Source organism: Cupressus sempervirens, chromosome 5 (assembly GCF_028749045.1).
Source record: "Cupressus sempervirens isolate cs-2001-9-10 chromosome 5, ASM2874904v1, whole genome shotgun sequence".
Classification (NCBI taxonomy): Eukaryota; Viridiplantae; Streptophyta; class Pinopsida; order Cupressales; family Cupressaceae; genus Cupressus; species Cupressus sempervirens.
This window is the reverse complement of record NC_143122.1, coordinates 654,222,955-654,241,905: the sequence shown is the minus strand read 5'-3', so window position 1 is coordinate 654,241,905 and position 18,951 is coordinate 654,222,955. Positions and strand designations below refer to the sequence as shown.

The 18,951-nt window shown below is 37.1% G+C and overlaps 1 protein-coding gene across 2 annotated transcripts in view; it reads left to right on the top strand.

Annotated features, from left to right (window-relative positions):
- DPD1 (Polynucleotidyl transferase, ribonuclease H-like superfamily protein) overlaps positions 1-18,951 on the top strand; it is a 96,510-nt gene that overhangs the window by 7,110 nt on the left and 70,449 nt on the right. The gene's annotated exons all lie outside the window — the stretch shown is intronic.

The window sequence follows — 18,951 nt, the reverse complement described above, 5'->3', positions numbered from 1 at the left end:
TAATATAATTCTTCCTTTTTCTTTTGTTCTTTTAGCTAAGGCAATGAACTTAGCTAGCCTTTCGTTAACTTCTTCCATAGGAGGACAAGGTGTGTGCTTCGCTCGGAGTTCTGCTGACTTTGCCACGCTGTTTGCTGCTTGTAGTATCCTTTCGTGATCCTTCTCATATTCCTTTGCAAACCCAATAAAAGCATTGAGTGAGGAAAGGGTGTTCAGATGTTTCCTTTTGACGGCAACCTTTCCTAACTCATCCAATCTCGATCCAAATCCTGTCTCACTGACATCCTCCTCTCTAATACCCTCAAAATCAAGCGCCACCCCAACGTCGCTCATCATGGTCGAAATGGAAGTGTCGACGCTTGGGCCGTGTTGTGCAATCTCATCATGAATTTCTTCAAGTGTTCTGAATCTGGTAGTCAATGCGACATACCAAGATTCAACTATGCTCAATCCTCTCTCATCAACCAACCGGGCTCTTTCCAAATATGCCTCCGGTAGCCTAATGAACGCCTGCAGCCTAGGAATAACCAAATCCTTGATGGGAAGAAAATTCTTCCATTCCTCTTCAAATAATCTGAATTTGTTTCTAACAGTCACCAATGACTGGAATGTTGAGATGAAGGAGGGCAAGAAATTTCGCCCATCTTGGATTGTATCATAGATCCAACCCCTTACTTCATGTAACTGAGCTGATACCTCTTCTGAATTGCTCCCGCTGTCTTGAGGAAGGGCTGCCTGATGCAGCTGTTGGATTGGCTGGCAATCTCTCCAATATTTGTTTTCGGCCTCCAACTTTACTATCCTTTCGTTTGCCTTCCTCAATCTTTCTCTAATTGATGCTATGCCTTCCTGAACCTCCTCACATTCCATATCATCTGTATTTCTTCCCAAATTATGTTCTACTATTTCGTACTCCTGGGCTGCAATCTCATCCGCTGCCTTATTGACTGTTGGTATAGCAATCTGAACCCTTCGGTGACCATCACTGTCGCTTCTGATTACCCTTGCCACCGTATTTGCCATCTGTTTTTGGTTCTCGCTATCATCCTTTTCTATTAGTCCTTGGATATCATCAACTGCGTGAGCCATTACCACCTCGCCTCTCGGCATAAGCATTTGCCTTAACCATAGTGGTGCAGTGCATCTCCCCAAATCCGGATTCGGTTCGACCAACAAAGCATCACCAACGGCCTTAGACGCCTGACTTATCTCTTCAATATCAATCGGCCCATCTTCTTCTCTACTAGTTTCTGCCATATTTCCTTGCTGGTTCTCCGAGAGAGGGGAGTACTCTGTACTTTCACTGTAGCCACTTGATTCCGAATCAGAGCTCACCTCCACTGCGGCCCCTTTATCACTCGAATTGACCTCTTGGCTTCTAGCCTTAGTTATACTCTCCCTTGACGGCGCTGCCCGCTGTCTCTTGGCTGGAGGTTCCGAACGTTCTTGGCTTTTCTCTACCTCCAAAGCCCTCTTCTTGCTATTTCTAACTGCCTCCGATTGCCGGCCACTTCCTTCACCCTTCTGTCCGATTGATTCTACTAGACCTTCCTTCGGTTTCATCATCTCATAAGTAAGGAGAACCTTTTGTCTTTGTAGCTTTCTCAACTTGGCATTATACCATGACTCGGTATGCAAATCTACTGTCCTTGTGACTGCCTCCAAGGAAGGATCCTGATGATCGTCCCAATCCACTGGATTCAACTCTGTTCCAACTACTGTCTCATAGTCTTCTCTCAACACACTACGATCATCCTCCAATTGATCGAGAATATCAAGGTCTCTCCATCTGATATCTCTCATCATGTTCACCGACAATCTCGAGAAGGCTAGCTTTCTCACGTGAAAATCATCCTTTGCATTGGCCCAAAAGTCCTCTATAGTGGGAACATGCTTAAATTCGCTTCCATGAGATGCCTTGATAAGACCAACAGGGTCGAATCCTTGCCTTGCTCTGTACCATCCTAGATGATACCACTCCAATTCCTTTTCCGCAGCCTCAAAGGTGGCCCGATTTGGGCAACTATCATTGCCAATTATAATTGAGAAGGAAACGCCTGTTTTCCCCTCATTCCTCATTACTCTATCATAGTGCTCAAGCTGCCTAGCCAATTCCATCAAAACTACCTTGTCGGGCGGGTATCTTGGAAGCCTCTTGGGACAAACTGTACTTCCTGCCACTCTAATGTATGTGAATTGCGGGAATTGGATGAACCAACTCCCAAACTTCTTAATCCTTGCTTCTGCTTCCGATGAAAGTCTCTTAGCAGGCGCCCCTTGTAATACCCTTACTGTCTTCATGGCGAATGCATCGCAAAACATCTTGTAATCCTTGTTATTGTGCAAATGAAGCTGCGGATAGCATTCATGCACCAAATATTGCCCCGGCCCATTACCAATCTCTCCTAAGGCCCTAAGTCCCGGACTCTCATACAATCTAGAAATTAAGTAAAACAGATAGGATCCCATGTAGAATTGCCTTTGGTTTTGAACTGTTCTAAGTTGCAACTCTAAATTTTCACTTATGATCCTAGCCCAATCAAATTTTCCTTTTCCCTTTTCAATTTCATCAATGAAGAAGTACATCCAGTTTTCGAATTGCATAGCTTGAGCTAGGCCCATGATCCGGCTGAGAAGAACAATGAGATCGCCATATTCCGGCTTGAAATCTGCCACTGTAAGCCTTGTTGATTTGTTAACTCCTTTCCTTCCTTCGTGTATCCAATTCCGCTTTAGATGTGAGAAGTAGGCCTCTTGGTTACCTTGAAATGATTTGGCCGCCTGATCCACCATTACAACTGTCATGCCCTTGCTCTGGGGAATATTAAATGTCTCTTCAATTGCTTGTTCGCCAATGTTGGCCAACACTCTCTTCCCTTCGCCAAAAATGATGGATTTACTGTCTAGATCAAATCTGGATGCACACTCCATAATCAATTCCGGACAAGGCAAAGTAGGAGGAAAAGCTGCTGCATGTACAATTCCGCTCTTGTATATCCTCTTTGCCAAGGGGGATTGTCCTTCCTTTAGTCTATCCCTCATCCGTATCATGTCCACTGTAGCGATATTAGTATCGGTTATTTTCTTCATTTTCGAGAAGAAGGAAGTTTTGGGCGTCATATCCTCTTTGTCTTTCTTAGCGTTTGCCCGCTTGGGATTCTTACTTGCACTATCATCCTCCATGCTCGTCGCCCTATTACGGGATGGTAGAGTGGTGGACCAAAAGGCAAGAAGAACCAAGTAGTGCAATTCTTAGAAAAGAGCGAAAGAATGGATGTCAGCTTAAGCACTCCTTGCAACTCTAGATGATGACTTTCACCTTAACTAATAATCTTACAGCAACTTTTCGGAACCCGGGATATGACATCAAAGAATTACAAATCCCTTTGCAAATTAGAAAACAAAGCCTCTAAGCTTATCCAACACTTGCCTTCTATGCAAAAATCAAACTTTCATATGTATCTCTTCTCCCAACAAAATTGCCCAAATCTGATATAAAAAATTGCAGCCCCTCTAGAAAATCAGAATTTTGTCTTCCACAAATTTCGGCCCCCACAAAATTCGGCTCCCACAAAATTCGGCTAAGCATGAAAAAAATCTGCCCTTCCACAAAATTCGCCCAAGCAAAGAAGGAGCAAAATTTGTAAAATCTGCCACCTAGGGCACAAATCGCAGCCCACAAAGTGGAGCAAAAATCCCCAAAAACGCAAAAATCTGGCCCTTAGACAAATCGCCCAACAATGGCAATGGAGAAATTGCCCAAAAATCGCCAAAAAACTGCCTTCCACCAATTTCGGCCAAGTCTGGAAATCTGCCCTTGCTTCAAATTCGCCCAAGCATGAGGAGCAAATGAATTGATGAAAATGGAATGGGAGGGGACTCCCTTTATAGCAGCTTTCACCTTCCTCCCAGGCTGGCCGACTTGGTCCTATAGAGGAAAAAAAAAAAAACCAAAATTAAAGCTAAGTTAGTGGCCCATTTTAAATACTTTGCCAAAATTTTAATTTTCTAAAATGAAAACTGCACTTTTAATTTACTAATTAACCACAAATTGCAAAACGAAATTAAATGGTGCCTTGGGGATGCTAAAAATTTCTATTTAATGAGGGTTTGCTAATTAATACATCCTTGAAGTTGAATTTTGGCTAACCAAAAGCCATTTCTTAATATTAATTTACCAATTTCATTAAATACCAAAAGCTTTCAAGGCAAATTTAATCTATTAAAGCCAATATTTGCAATTTTCCTCTAAATCGATTTCGCTAAAAAATTAAAATTTTATGACAAAAAATAAAATTGCCTCTAGAGTAAAAATCGATTTTGCAATTTAACTTCATCTTACAAAATTAAATTCTATTTCACCAAAAGAAATAAGATTTTCCAAGAACCTAAGTCTAACGAAAAATTTCCTTATTTGAAAATCATTCAAATTTACAATTAAATCCAAATTTTCAAAAGAAATCGTCTAAGTACAAAATTCACAATCTTATCCTGCCAAGTTGAAATCAATTTTGAACTTATTCGGCCTAAGGATAGAACTGATAGCTCTGGAAAATCAAGTTGAAACCGGGTGAAAAATACATCTAACCTTCTCCACTGGCCCTAAAGGCGATTAAAAAGGGGGTCCCCAAGATTTTGGGGCGATGTGTGAAAACCTCACAACAAAGTTTATCATTTGCAATATGTCATTTCATATGATTTATGATCTTCTTGTTCATGTTTAAAGTCTGCCTTCTCTGTTATGCATCTAAACATTTATCTTATATTATTATTACAGACATATAGCAAATCTGAAACTGAAAACAATACATTACATTTGCAAACTTTTTCACTGTTCTTGTTTTGAAAAACAATGTCATGACTCATAAGTTCAGATTTTCTATAAATATAAAAGTATAATTAAAAATAAAGTTTGACATACCCAAATACCCCCGTCACCTATTATGAAAAATAGTCGTACCCGTACCCCGAGTACCCCAAGTATCCTCATCCCCATGCAACCTTGATAATTATTGACATATGACAACTATAACCTTGTAATTATCCTAAAGGTAGTAATAAACTCACATAACCTCGTTACAGATCTATCCACGGACCCATAATACTCAAATAAAAATATCCTATATTAAAATATAAACTCTCAAAGTAGTCACAATATTAGACTTGATAAAAGGACTTATCTGCAAATTTGTTTTGCAAGAGACCCAATATTCTGAGACAGATGAATTGAATACTATCCTACCATACCCACTTTAGAACCTACTCCGGAGTTTCGAATGTTGGAAGAAGAATTGTCACTAACTCTGAGCAAGTTGCTATTGGTTATTTTCTATTGTTAATTGGTGATTTTTTTTGACACACACGAGCCTTACTGACTGTAATAACAAAACTAAGTAATAATACCTTTTCTTCAGCATTTACCAACAATCTCTATACTCAAGCCTTCATCAACACTTTTTTCCGAGGCTTCCCTAATTGCTTAGTGGCATGAGTATTGGCACCAACTCTTCATGACATAAACACTGGCTTTATAAGTGCATTCACAACAAACATTTCCTAGTGAACTATACATTAGACTCAATAATATGATGAAACAACTTCATTAATGATTCAGAGGTGTTCCGTGTGTATGCCCTTCACGATATATATTATCTCCCTGCTGACTATGCACTTTGCTCAGATGGCAATAGGAAAGCCATTGAAAAATCCAAGGAAACTGTGTGTTTATCATAGTACCTCCGTCTGTATATTTATTAAATCAAACCATAACCCATTACTCCATCCAATGATAGTGCTATATTAAATCTTGAAATCTACATATGAAAGTTTACTGCACTATACATATGACAGGAATACAACTTCTAACCATTATATATGAGACTAATTCCAACACCAGTTGAAGTATAACCAGCCTAGGTGGTTGATCCAGTCCTGAGCTTAATAAGCTGTTAAAAGATTACAATAGCCCCATAAACTATTACAATTGCTGCTGAGTATAGGTGGGTGGTGTTATTTCTTGAATTATTGATATCAAAACTAAGTGTCAGCTTTTCAAAAGAATAAAAGCTCGACAATTGCAAACTCAATAAAGTATTGACAAATGAATTTTATACGATATGTCGCCAACAAAGATTATTTCTCTGTTCTGTAAAGACATCTCAAATGAGCTCCAGTCACACAAGCAATTGCAATAGATCACACACTCACACACACACACACACACACATACACACATATACACACATATACACATACACATACACATACATATATACATATACACATATTTCTATCACTGCAAACATCAATCATATTCTATTGACAATTTGAAACTCAGATGTAATAATCCTTACCCCAATTAAGATGCAAGCCTTGAATACCTTAGACAAGAAATATATTTCAGAGACAGCGATTATTAAAATCCAACTTCGCTCAAAGCAGGTTGCTTGCAGACTTATAATACTAGAGAATAATATATTTGTACACCTGTTTTCTTGAAACTTCATAGGTTGGCAGATTTACCTCCTCTTATACCATGTTGTTTTTATCAGAGAAATGAACATAAGAAGCACAAAACACAAAATAGATAACATAATACACAAAAGATACCCTGAGAAAACACTCCAACTTGGCCACACAAGAATCACTTTATTAACAGAAAACATAAGTTTGATTTATAAAGCAATAATAAACTCTCCTCTGAATTTCTATATCTCTGGAAACAGGAAAGAGTGCTGCTGTCCTCACAAACATAACATCACCTAGAGAAAATGAGAATACCTTATATATGACAACGTTACTTCCAACATAAGGAAGGGACTCTTCATTGTCTTATAAAAATGAAGAATCTATCGTGACCTTGAAGTAACGGTAATGCATTTGATGCCAATACATGTGTCTTCATTGTCTGCCATTATTAAGTTGAAGACCCTTCATAGATTGTTGTTATGATGCTGATGTCTCTTCAATAGTCAGCTGTTAGAAGGATAACAACTCTTCATTATCTTGAAGTGTTTCACCCATACAAAGATATCTGCCAACATCAAATGTGAAGCAATGGTATAGGAAATCCTTCTGCTATGGTTATCATAATATGACTTCAACAGCATGAACAACAATACATTACAGAGACTACTACATCAATCATTTATTTAATTTGAATTTTGCATAGAAAGATATCTGTGGAACCTATATTGCCAACAATTTCTCCGCTTGGAAAGAAGATAAAACAAGTTGAAATTCTAGAATGCTTCCCATTCCGAATAGGAATTATGAGGAAGACGAATCCTAATGTAGGTTGATGATGTCTCTATAATATGCTTATGTTGGTGAGACTGTGGAAGATGATGTCACAAATCAATCAGGAACATGCCCTCTCATAAGAGGTGACAAACAAGGAACCACAAGAGACTGATTTTGAAAAAGATCTAAAGATGGAGATAAAGTGACAATGCAAGTGTCACAACAAACATCAAATAGGAGAGTTAAACCCTCAAATGTGTCTTTCAAATCTGAAACATGAGAATCCACTAGCAATGGACCAATGTCTATTGATTAGGAATCCCAATTAGGAAGAAAATGATAGTCTTGTTGATTAGGAATGACGGAAGTATGGAGTAAATGTGGAATGTACTACCTCAACCTTTGAAGCAACCACAATCTCATCTGAAGTGTCAAAAACCTCCAAAGGATCATAGACATGGATTGTCATCTCAAAAGAATGAATATGCATATTGGAATTGAAAAGAGACCATCGAGAGATGTAATGCAAGTCGGAAGAGCATGATGACACTCTAAATGAATAAGCAACTCTAGAATGTCATCATTATGTTTTTAAAAATAACTCTAAAAACTAGAGCCCTATAGCCTTTCCAAATACTGTGTTGTGACATTTTTACACCATTTCCCCATTGCAAATGGGGGCCCAATCTTTTTGCTTGTTGGTAGAGTAGTTAGTTGACTTGATCTAGGTTTGGTGATGATTTCTAAAGTCTCATGGTTGGTAAAGCTAAGTTTGAGCAAAGTCTGAGTTGATGGTTTCAATTATCAAGCTATATTTTGAGCACTTGGTGAATCTAAAAGTACAAGTTGGAAGTCATAGATATTCCTGATGAAGAGATGAAAATCTCAATTTGCATCTTGAATTGAATTCAATTGCATATGCACAATCTGAAGCCTTGCCAAAACTCTGATTTGCAAGTCGATAAAGATATTTTTATGAGTGGCCAACTGTTGTTTTGACTTCACATTGACTTGACAAACTACTTGTTAGAGTAATAAGATATTGCCTTATTAATTAAATCATTTTGATTTAATTATTAAGTCACTTATTATCTCTAGGTTACTTAAGCTAAACTTTAGGCATATAATAATTAATTATTTTATTAATTATTATCATGCAACCTAGGTTTTACTTGTTAGGGTTTTGATCTCCTTTATAAGGACAATCTCTCTTTGTAATTTTATAAATTCACTTTTGATAATAGCAATCTCTCTTTTTGCTCATCAAGAATGTCTCATCTGTGGAGAATTGGAAAGAATGGGGTTGTTGCTGTTAGAAAATTTGCAAAATGCTTGAGTGTCTTGATCTGATCACTCCAAATGAACAAACAAACCAACCTTAGCAAACGCATGAAGAATTGAAGTCAATTATGAAACCAATCTGCAATTTCAAGTTAAAAGGTTGATGATATAACTGTTGAACACCTTGCAATGTTTTTGGAAGATCTTACTTGGGACGAGCCCAAGCAAGGTCAGATTTGGACCTCTTTGGGGCTCCAAAGCCCAAGTGAGGTCAGGTTTTTGACCTACTTTGGCTCCAAGGCCCAACCACCTACCAAATTCTCCCCAGCAGATTTTCTTAAGAGCCCAAATGTACGAGGCATCCAATATGCAAGATAACACAATTTTGATTTGCGTTGTAAAATGCTAACATGATCTGATATGATTGCCATACTTGGGAAGGTGACCAATCCTCAACAAATGTTTGCAAGAATTGAGGGGTGATTATGAAATCTCATGTGCAATTTGTAATGTCCTCTTTTGATGAAGTCTTGTAACACCAGTTCTACTTTTTTTAAAAACTAAATAGCTTGTATGGATTAAAGCATTACCACAGGACCTCAAATTCACTCTATATAATATTTAAAATATTTCAAAGGCAGAGTAGAATTAATGTAATAGTAGTAAAGCCTAATTTCAGAATACAGAGATAAATCTGAAATACAATTTCTTGACTATCAACCAGTATGAGTCTGATGCCAGAAATCTCCAAGTGCACGTGAGAATCACTTGGCGTTGAAGGGTGCCAAGCAGGATGACGTCAATTTATGTTAATGTTTGCTAATGCCAACTCTGAGTTCAAAGTCCAAGTCAAGTCGCCTCAGCTATGGAGATTTAGTTGTTGTCAACTTTATATCTGAATGCCTCCTCAAATTTCTGTAGATATTATGCAGAGTGTGATTGACCCAATTTCTTCCTTTTCAATAGGTATCGTGCCCCTGATAGCTGTAATATTCAATTTGATCACTAAGAACAAATAGCCAGTTCAAACAGTGATCTCATGTCGAAGTCAAAAGGATTGATCTTCGCTATGGGTATCTGTGATGTCCGTTCTTTTACAGGAAGTTATTAGTTACTATATTAGACTCTTCACAAGTTTGATTTCAATTATCTCCCTTTCACACTGTGTTTGGCAAGCTCCATGCTATGGATCTGTAATGCCTCCTTTCTGGATTGTCATCTACTTTGCCCAGAGATTGGTGAATTTATAAATATGTTAGATTGCTGAATATATGGATGTACTGATATAAGTCTTCCTATCTATCCATATGTCTTTCCTCTTTTCCTGTTCCTTTTATCAATGTTTGACTATCTCTTTATTCTCTCTTGCTGTAAGAATGGAATCAGTTCCCACATATATTTCCTGGGAAGACTGATTGGTTGTACATCTTAAATGTTAAGGGTCACACCTTCTAAGATCATGCCTTTTCACCAATTAAATAAGTTAAGTGTAATTGGGTAACTAATTGAATCATTGTTTATTTATATTTATAGTTTAATTTAATCATTTAACTATAATTAAATTATAATATATCTTAATCTTCAATTATAATTATATTTTATGATTTGATTTTAGTAGTGTTGTTTATTTTAAACCCTATTTTAAAGAGGGGACATTACAGTCCGTCCTTCCCCAAAATTATCTTGTCCTTAACAAGTGACAATTTTGATGCGAGTCTTCTTCATGTGAGTAGCTTTTGTTGCACCACCCTGATATCATCTCATCTTGCAGATTTGAGTCCAATAACCCGGATTTATGAATTCCAAGGTTTGGAATCCTAGTTTTTGCTCTTCACTCCAAGAGAAGGAACAAGGTTGTATCATCAAATTGATTTGGATTGACCCGATGTACAGAGTAGCTTGTCTCCATTTTTATCTCCAATTTAAATTCACAACTTTGATTCAATCTAGCTTATTTTTATGTTCTAGATCAACCATGGTAGAACCAGAGTTGGAGTATACGCTTGAAAGTATGAAGTATACATATGAAATATACGAATACATAAAGCATACACAAAGTTTATACATTAATGCATGAAAATACGAAGCATGCGTGGAGTAGACACAGGAATGCAAGCAAACACATAGCATACAAGTAGACACATGTATATAACCAGACATAAGCACACACATTAATATATATGTAGATATAGTTGTCTTGGCCCACAAGAGGTTGAAGCATCCAACTAGGACCAGATCCACCTGTTGGAGTAACAAATGTACAAGAGGTAAGGACATCCAACCAGGACCAAATACTTTTCTCTGAGTAACAAATTTACAAGAGGCAGGAATGCCCAATCAGGGTCATATCTGTCTCTTGGAGGTAACCAATCCACAAGAGGTAGGAACTTCCAATGAAGACCAGATCCATCTCTTGGAATAACCAATACACAAGAGGCAGGAACTACCAATTAGGACTGGGTCCATTTCCTAGAGTAACCAATCCACATGAGGCAAGAACATCCAGCTAGGACTAGATTTATCTCTTGGAGTAACCAATCTATAAGAGGCAGGAACATCCAACTAGGACAAGATCCATCTAATGGAGTAAGCTAATAAACTAGGTTAGAAACATTAACTCAATCATTTGATATATCCAAGTCCATGTTTTTATTTGGTAATGTTCTATGGAAAATTCTCAATTTAACATGTTACTATTTTTATTGTGGAGATTGGTTGGATAATCTACAAGGGTGTCATAATCTCTAGATTTGTTCCTCTACAAAGCTCCATTTGTTTGCCGTCCCATTTTCCTTTGATTAGGTGATATTAAGACTTCCTTCATCATACCTTGTTTTCTTGTTTACATTTTCTTTTCCTTCCTTTGCCCTTCCTTTATTAGACATTGCTTCTATTCTATGGGCTTGACTTATCTTCCCATATCTATGCCCTAGAAGCCATCTCTCTTTACATCTGAAACACAAGTTTTTCTGCTTGAGGTCCCTTGGATTACATATGTGTCCATGCTTCCATTCATCTCCGCACTTGTATCATACTTTTTCTCCTTTATTCTTTTCATGCTCACAAATGTGTTCTGGCTTTCACTTTTCTTTGCAATGGAAACCCAATTTTCCCCTCCTTGTATCTTGTCGATCTTTAGGGATAAATGTCCTTTTATGATATTCTTTATTGTAAAATGTTCTATCTTTAGATGTCAGGTGTTTGGAATTCTCCCTTTCACTTGTTTGGCAGCATCAAGGCATATGGCCTTAAAGATTGCATCTTCAAATTTAGAAGGGTCCAAGACACTTACCAATCCTTGTATGTTATCCAACATCCCTTCTATGAATATGTGAGTCTTTCATTGGATATTTCATGAACCATAACGGATAATTTTTGGAATTCTGCAATATAGTCTTCAAGAATTCCTCTTTGTGTTATCGTTGTTACCTTTGGAATTCTGCAATATAGTCTTCAAGAATTCCTCTTTGTGTTATCATTGTTAACACCTTAAAGTGCTTTTGGGGGTGAGTTTGATCAAGTCTTTCAATGTGTCTTCTTTTGAAAATATCATAGGTCCTTATGCCTTTGTGGTCTTGGGTAATTAATTGATTATGCCACCAATCATGTGTGACTGCCCCAAAGTGTAATATGGCAAATGTGATGGCATTTCTTCTAGTTACAAGGCAGAGATTGAGGTGTACTTCTAGTTTTTCTAAACATGCTTGTGCTGTAATCTCTCTCAATCTTCGTTGCCGATTGGGTTTGGGGAGAGATTCGGGTTCATGAATCTGATTCGTGGATTCGTGACTTTTTTTCCCATTATGGTTCATAAGGATTTGTGAGCATACATATAAAAAATAAATATATAAATGCTTTATATATTAAAAAAAGAGAGAAATATACATAATTCTACGACCAAATCATTTCATACTATGAATCTATGATGCTTGACCAGACATCAATGCCAAATGTCAAAGATAAACATTATGATTCATCATTCAAAAGAAAATTGTCATATCAAATTCACAAAACAAAACTTAGACTTATAGTTATAGTTCAATAATGTTTGAAACATGATTCAATAATCATAAAGTGTTGTCAATCATAAAATGGATTGTCTAAAAAATGTGGATCATTGGGCTCTTCACTGGCTTATATTAATTCGTCCTCTTCACATCATTGGAATCATAACCGGTTTTACTAGCAGTAGAGGGCACTGCATCATCCTCATCATCTATATCAAGCAATGTGGCTCTAGAAAGATCCTCAATTGTCATATCCAATTCAACAAACTCAAGTGCCACATCCCAAAGCTTCTCTATCCCCTTCTTCTATTTTGGGTTCTTACGTGATAGAAGGTGCAAGTTGTTGTGCACAAACACCAAGTCTTTTGCTTTTTTGGAGCCCAACCAGTTTCGCTTCACTGAGTGGATAAAGGAGTATGTACTCCAATTCTGCTCAGTGATAGAATTGCTATCAACCTAGAGAGAAAACAAACAAAAATATGTATTAAAATATACAGTGCAAGTGGCCAAAGAAAATAAAGAATACTTAAAAATTAAAAACTTACTTGTGATAGGATATTTATTGCAAGAGGTTGGAGGTACAAATAATCTTGCCCATGGAGGTGCCACCATATAATACCATCCATTTTGCTTTGATGATTCATTGAGTGGATAAAGGAGAATGTACTCCAATTTGCTCGATGACAGATCAACTAACAACCTAGAGAGAAAAAAAAACAAAAATATGTATTAAATATACTTTGCAAGTGGCCAAACAAATAAAAAATACTTCAAAATTAAAAATTAAAAACTTACTTGCAATAAGATCTTATTTGCAAGAGGTTGGAGGTACAAATAATCTTGCCCATGGAGGTACCACTATGTAATACCATCCATTTTGCTTTGATCATTCACAACAGTAGGATCTACATCTTTTCTTGAGATGAATAACCCAAGCTCTCTCCTAACATTTGCCCCCACCACTAAATCATTGAAAATCCTATGAAATGCCCTCTTATATCCACTAGCAACCTTAGCATCTCTATAAGGTGTCACTCTACCCTAGATTAGCAAGTACCTTTGGGCTATAATACCCGGGGGAGAGAGTACAAGCTAGGAGATGCAAAGGAATAGTCATCTTGTTCCAACGCTGAAGAACAATTGCTTCCACCTTTTGTATAAGGTGTTCGTAGGGTCATTCTCTCTCCTTTGAATGACCTAGCATATGAATATCAAATCATATTCATGTAAGTTATTGATGTAATATATTCAAATTAAAACTTTTTAAGTTTAGCTATATCTTAATAATAATAAACTTGGATAGAGGATTGTATTATAACTTACCACTTTGACTTTCTCCAACATGAAGTCCATGGCATCATAGATGTCCCCCAGGCATGGCTGATCTGTGTTGGCAAACCTAAGCATAGACATGATTGGATTGGCGAATTCTACTACGTATTCCACTTGAGTCCACTAAGCATCATCCAATATCATTGCCTTGACTTGTTGGGCCCTTGTTGTATTGAATTGTTTCCAAATGCCATGATGCTTCCTTCATCTTCACAAGTTGTCTAAGGAGTAGTCATCTTGTTCTAACGACAAAGAATTCCAACTTTTGTATAAGGTGTCCGTAGGGTCATTCTCTCCTTTGAATGACCTAGGATATGAATATCAAATGATATTCATGTAAGTTATCTTGATGTAAGTTATGTATATTAAAACTTTTTAAGTTTAGCTATATCTTAATAATAATAAACTTGGATAGAGGATTGTATTATAACTTACCACTTTGATTTTCTCCGACATGGAGTCAATGGCATCATAGATACCCTTCAAGCATGGCTGATTTGTGTTGGAAAACCCAAGCATAGACTTGATTGGATCAGTGAATTCTAATATGTATTCCACTTGAATCCACCAATCATCATCCAATATCATTGCCTTGACTTGTTGAGCCCTTGTTGTATTGAATTGTTTCCAAATGCCCCATTGGTTGCTAATCACCATTTGTGAGGATGCTTTCTTCACCCTCACAAGTTGCATAAGGAGTAGTCATCTTGTTCCAATGGTGAAGAACAATTGCCAACACCTTTTGTATAAGGTGTCTATAGGGCCATTCTCTCTCCTTTGAATGACCTAGGATATGAATATCAAATGATATTCATGTAAGTTGTCTTGATGTAAGTTTTGTAAATTAAAACTTTTTAAGTTTAGCTATATCTTAATAATAATAAAGTTGGATAGAGGATTGGATTATAACTTACCACTTTGACTTTCTCAAACATAGAGTTCATGGCATCATAGATGTCCCCCAAGCATTGCTGATCCGTGTCGGAAAACCTAAGCATAAACATGATTGGATCGATGAATTCAAATATGTATTCATCCCGAGCCTTCCAATCATCATCCAACATCATTGCCTTGACCTGTTTGGCCCTTGTTGTCCAAATGCCCCATTGGTTGCTAATCACCATTTGTGACGATGCTTTCTTCACCCTCACAAGTCACCTAAGGAGTAATCATCTTGTTCCAACGGTGATGAACAATTGCTTCTATGAGGTGTCTGTAGGGTCATTCTCTCTCCTTTGAATGACCTAGGATATGAATATCAAATGATATTCATGTAAATTATCTTGATGTAAGTTATGTAAATTAAACTTTTTAAGTTTAGCTATATCTTTATAATAATAAAGTTGGATAGAGGAATGTATTATAACTTACCACTTTGACTTTCTCCAACATGGAGTCCATGGCATCATAGATGTCCCCCAATCATGGCTTTGTGTTGGCAAACCTAAGCATAGACATGATTGTATCGGTGAATTCTAATAAATATTCAACCCAAGTCCACAAATTATTGTCCAATATCATTGCCTTGACCTTTTGGGCCCTTGTTGTAGTGGATTGTTTCCAAATGCCCCATTGGTTGCTAATCACCATTTGTGATGATGCTTCCTTTGCCCTCTCAAGTCATCTAAGGACTATTGTGTGTGATGCAAAGAGGGTTTTAACCACATAAAAACATGTTAATAGTAAGTTAGCAACACATTTAATTATGTAAAACATGACATAAATTGATATTTTGTAAATTAAACTAAATATATTAAATTATAAATTTATCTTCAATAACTCCAGTTTGGAGAAACTTCTGAAAGTTGCTTGTGACATATGGTTGTTTGTCACAAACATTTGAATCTTCTCACCCTCTTATGTTTGTTTCACCCAATCTGTTTTTGTGCCAGTGACTTGCTTCACCAAATTGAGGGAATGGATGGTTCATGGTGTCTAACAGGTGTGATCATATCTAGCCTCTAACAATGCACCCACAACCCTGCAAACTTTTGCATTGTCTGTAGCAACTTGTACATCATTGTCACTACCCATTGCCTTTATGGAATCAATGAGAATGTGAGCAATAATCTCAACATCTTTTACTTGCCCCTCACAATCAACTGCATTAAAAAATATTGCCCCTTTAGGGGACACATCAATAACATTTATCAAAGGATGGTTTTTGCAATCTTTCTATTCATCTGAGGCAATAGACACACTTGTTTGAACCCAAGAATCTCTTGTGGGCTTGAGTTAGGTCTCTACATTTTTTCTCTCATTTTGCAATAAGGTGGTGCACAACTTTTCATATCCAGGGCCATGGTAATCATAAGGTGCACTTTTTATTACTACCACCATCTCCCTCCAATAGGGTGATCTAACTATGTTAAATGGAACACCATTTGCAAACGGGCAATGTCCAACTTTTTCATCAGCTCTATCTCTTAACTCATTTTGAAAAGTCGTATCTAAAGGGCCTTTCTTGTGGGTGTTGTTTTGTGGTTCTTGTACATAATCATCATCCTCTATAGGAAAGAAAGGATCTCTAGAGGCTTAGTGAGTGGGTGGTTTGATAGATTTCTTCTCACTATAACTTTTTTTCCCTTTTGAAACTATTTTATCAGCATTTTCTTGTTCTTTTAAAAATGCTACTATTTTCATGTCAAGCCCTTCACACATTAATACCTCTACACCTAGGGCCCAAGAAATGGAGTTTGACTCTAGAGTAGGAGCTTCTATATTGTGCTTGGCAAAAATAACATTTCCAAATGAACCCTCCACCTCCACTACAATGTGCAATTTTTGTAAGTATGTCTCCATAGAGGAAACCCTTTATCAATTTTAAATTGTTGAAATCCCTCCCCACCATTGAGCTTTGACTACTCATTGTTGCACTTACAATCTATAACAAAAACAAAAACAAAAACAAAAACAAAAAAGTAGTTCAAAACTTCTATAAAACATGGAATAAATTTGAAACTTTTGAAAAACTTGAAACAATGACGAAAAAACTAAAGAAAATGGTTCAAATGCATACCTTCAACACTCCAATCTGCCTTTAGGAAAGAGTTTATCACCCCACAATCTATCTCCTTGGTATTCAATCATTTCACTTTAAATTTGCAATAATGAGAGAGCAAATGAGTCTAAAACAAGTTAGACAAGTAAAAAGTGTCATTTTAGGGATAGGTAGAAGGAAAAAAACAATAAAAAAACTTGTTTTTTATGATTTTTTTGGGCCCACATTTTTTTGGCCTGAAGATTTACTTAGGTCCACATTTGACCGTGCGGGTCCAAGTAGATTTGTGGATTGCTGAATCCACTCAGATCTACTGGGTCAAATGCAGACCCTATGTGGACTCCACATCAAAGTAACGTGAATCGGAATCGGCAAGGCCGAATCGAATCGTGAATCGGCAATGAATCGGCGATGAGTCGGCAAATTTGAAAAAACTCTTTAAATTTAAAGATTTTAACAATTTAAACTTATTTCATGCACCCTTTATTGAATATAACTTAAACACACTATAACATCATCAAATAGAAGTTAAAACTTAACATACATAAACATGGAAGTTTGGAACATAAAATCCATCACATACGTAACTATGTTATCTAAAATGTAAATTGTAGGCTAGCTGAAGTAAATAGAAATCAAATGATCATAATGATTTAAATCATAGAATGTATGTAAGAATCTAAGATGAAGATCTGTGAAAGTTTGAAACATATGTCTATCAATGATTCAGTATCAATATTTGTAAACAAAATATAAAAACAAGGCTATAGCTCAAGCCTCAGACTCATAGTCATCATCATCCTCAAGCTCGGCTGTAGCCTTAACCTCAGCCTCTGAGTATCCAGTCTGCCTAGTAGCAAGGCGTCTAATGTAGGTCCTAGAGGACTGTCGAGCCATATCTCCCGCATGTAAGATGGGCTCACGAATGTCGCTAGGGCCTGTGCCTGTGCGTGCACGTGTGCGTCTACCAATGCCTGAAGAACGTGCTCTAGCTGCCTCAGCCTCTATATCCACCTGGTCAACCCACGCACGGTCTTGCTCAGTGAAGACTAGATCCACAACCTCTGTGAGCCACTCTGATTCTGGATCAATCTCCTCTAGAATGATCGGAGAGGAGTTAGTGCCCAAAATCTGTCTGATCCTAAGACATAGGTTGTAATGAACAAAGACAGGATCATTCAACTTTTGCACTGTCAACCTGTTTCTCCTCTTCGAATGGATGTGTTCAAACATGGACCAACTGCGCTCACATCCAGAAGCGCTGTTTGGTTGGCTCTGAATACGGATGACAATTTTTTGAAGTTTTGGGATTGTGGCCCCAAACATTTGCCACCATCTATCTGAAATAAGGGAAAATAGAAACAATTAGTCTCATTTACAAATTACAAGTTAACTCTAAAATTACATAATCAACTTTAAGTTTAGAATCTAGATTCATGAACATTGAATATATTATTTAATTTTTACTTGGCTGTAGTGTTGTCTGAGCATTTATGGCCATCCTGCCAGAGAAAAGTGGCTCCTCTTTATTGTTGAACTGGTCTAGCTCAACAATCGTAGCAACGCTATTTTCATCACTACTCAACCTCTGAATTACTGTGTATAAGCCAATGAGAACCTTCGCATCCACCTTGAACTCAGGACGGAAACAAAATGCTGGATTCAGATAGTAAGCTGCTACATGGATGGGTCGATGGTGTTGATTCTGCCATCTCCTATCGATGATGTCCCAAATAGGGCCATACCTCTCTTACACTCCTGCATATTAGGCTCTGATGGCCTCCTTGGCCCTATCCATGCCCTCATAAATGTAGCCCATAGAGGACTTCTCCCCATCAGCAGTTCGTAGCAAAGCTACAAGGGGCTCAGTGACCTACATATAAAGTAAAACAAAAAATTTGAGTCAAAACTTAAATATAAAATAATATAACTTAAAGTAAAAGTAAAATACTAAATGTTAAATTGCAATAAAATTACCTTAAGGATTTCTCTACCGGGTTTTCAAAAACCATCCTCATCAAATATGCAATCCGCCACATCTATCCCTGCAGTGGTTGTAGCATAGGAAGAGGAAATCCACTCCCGCCC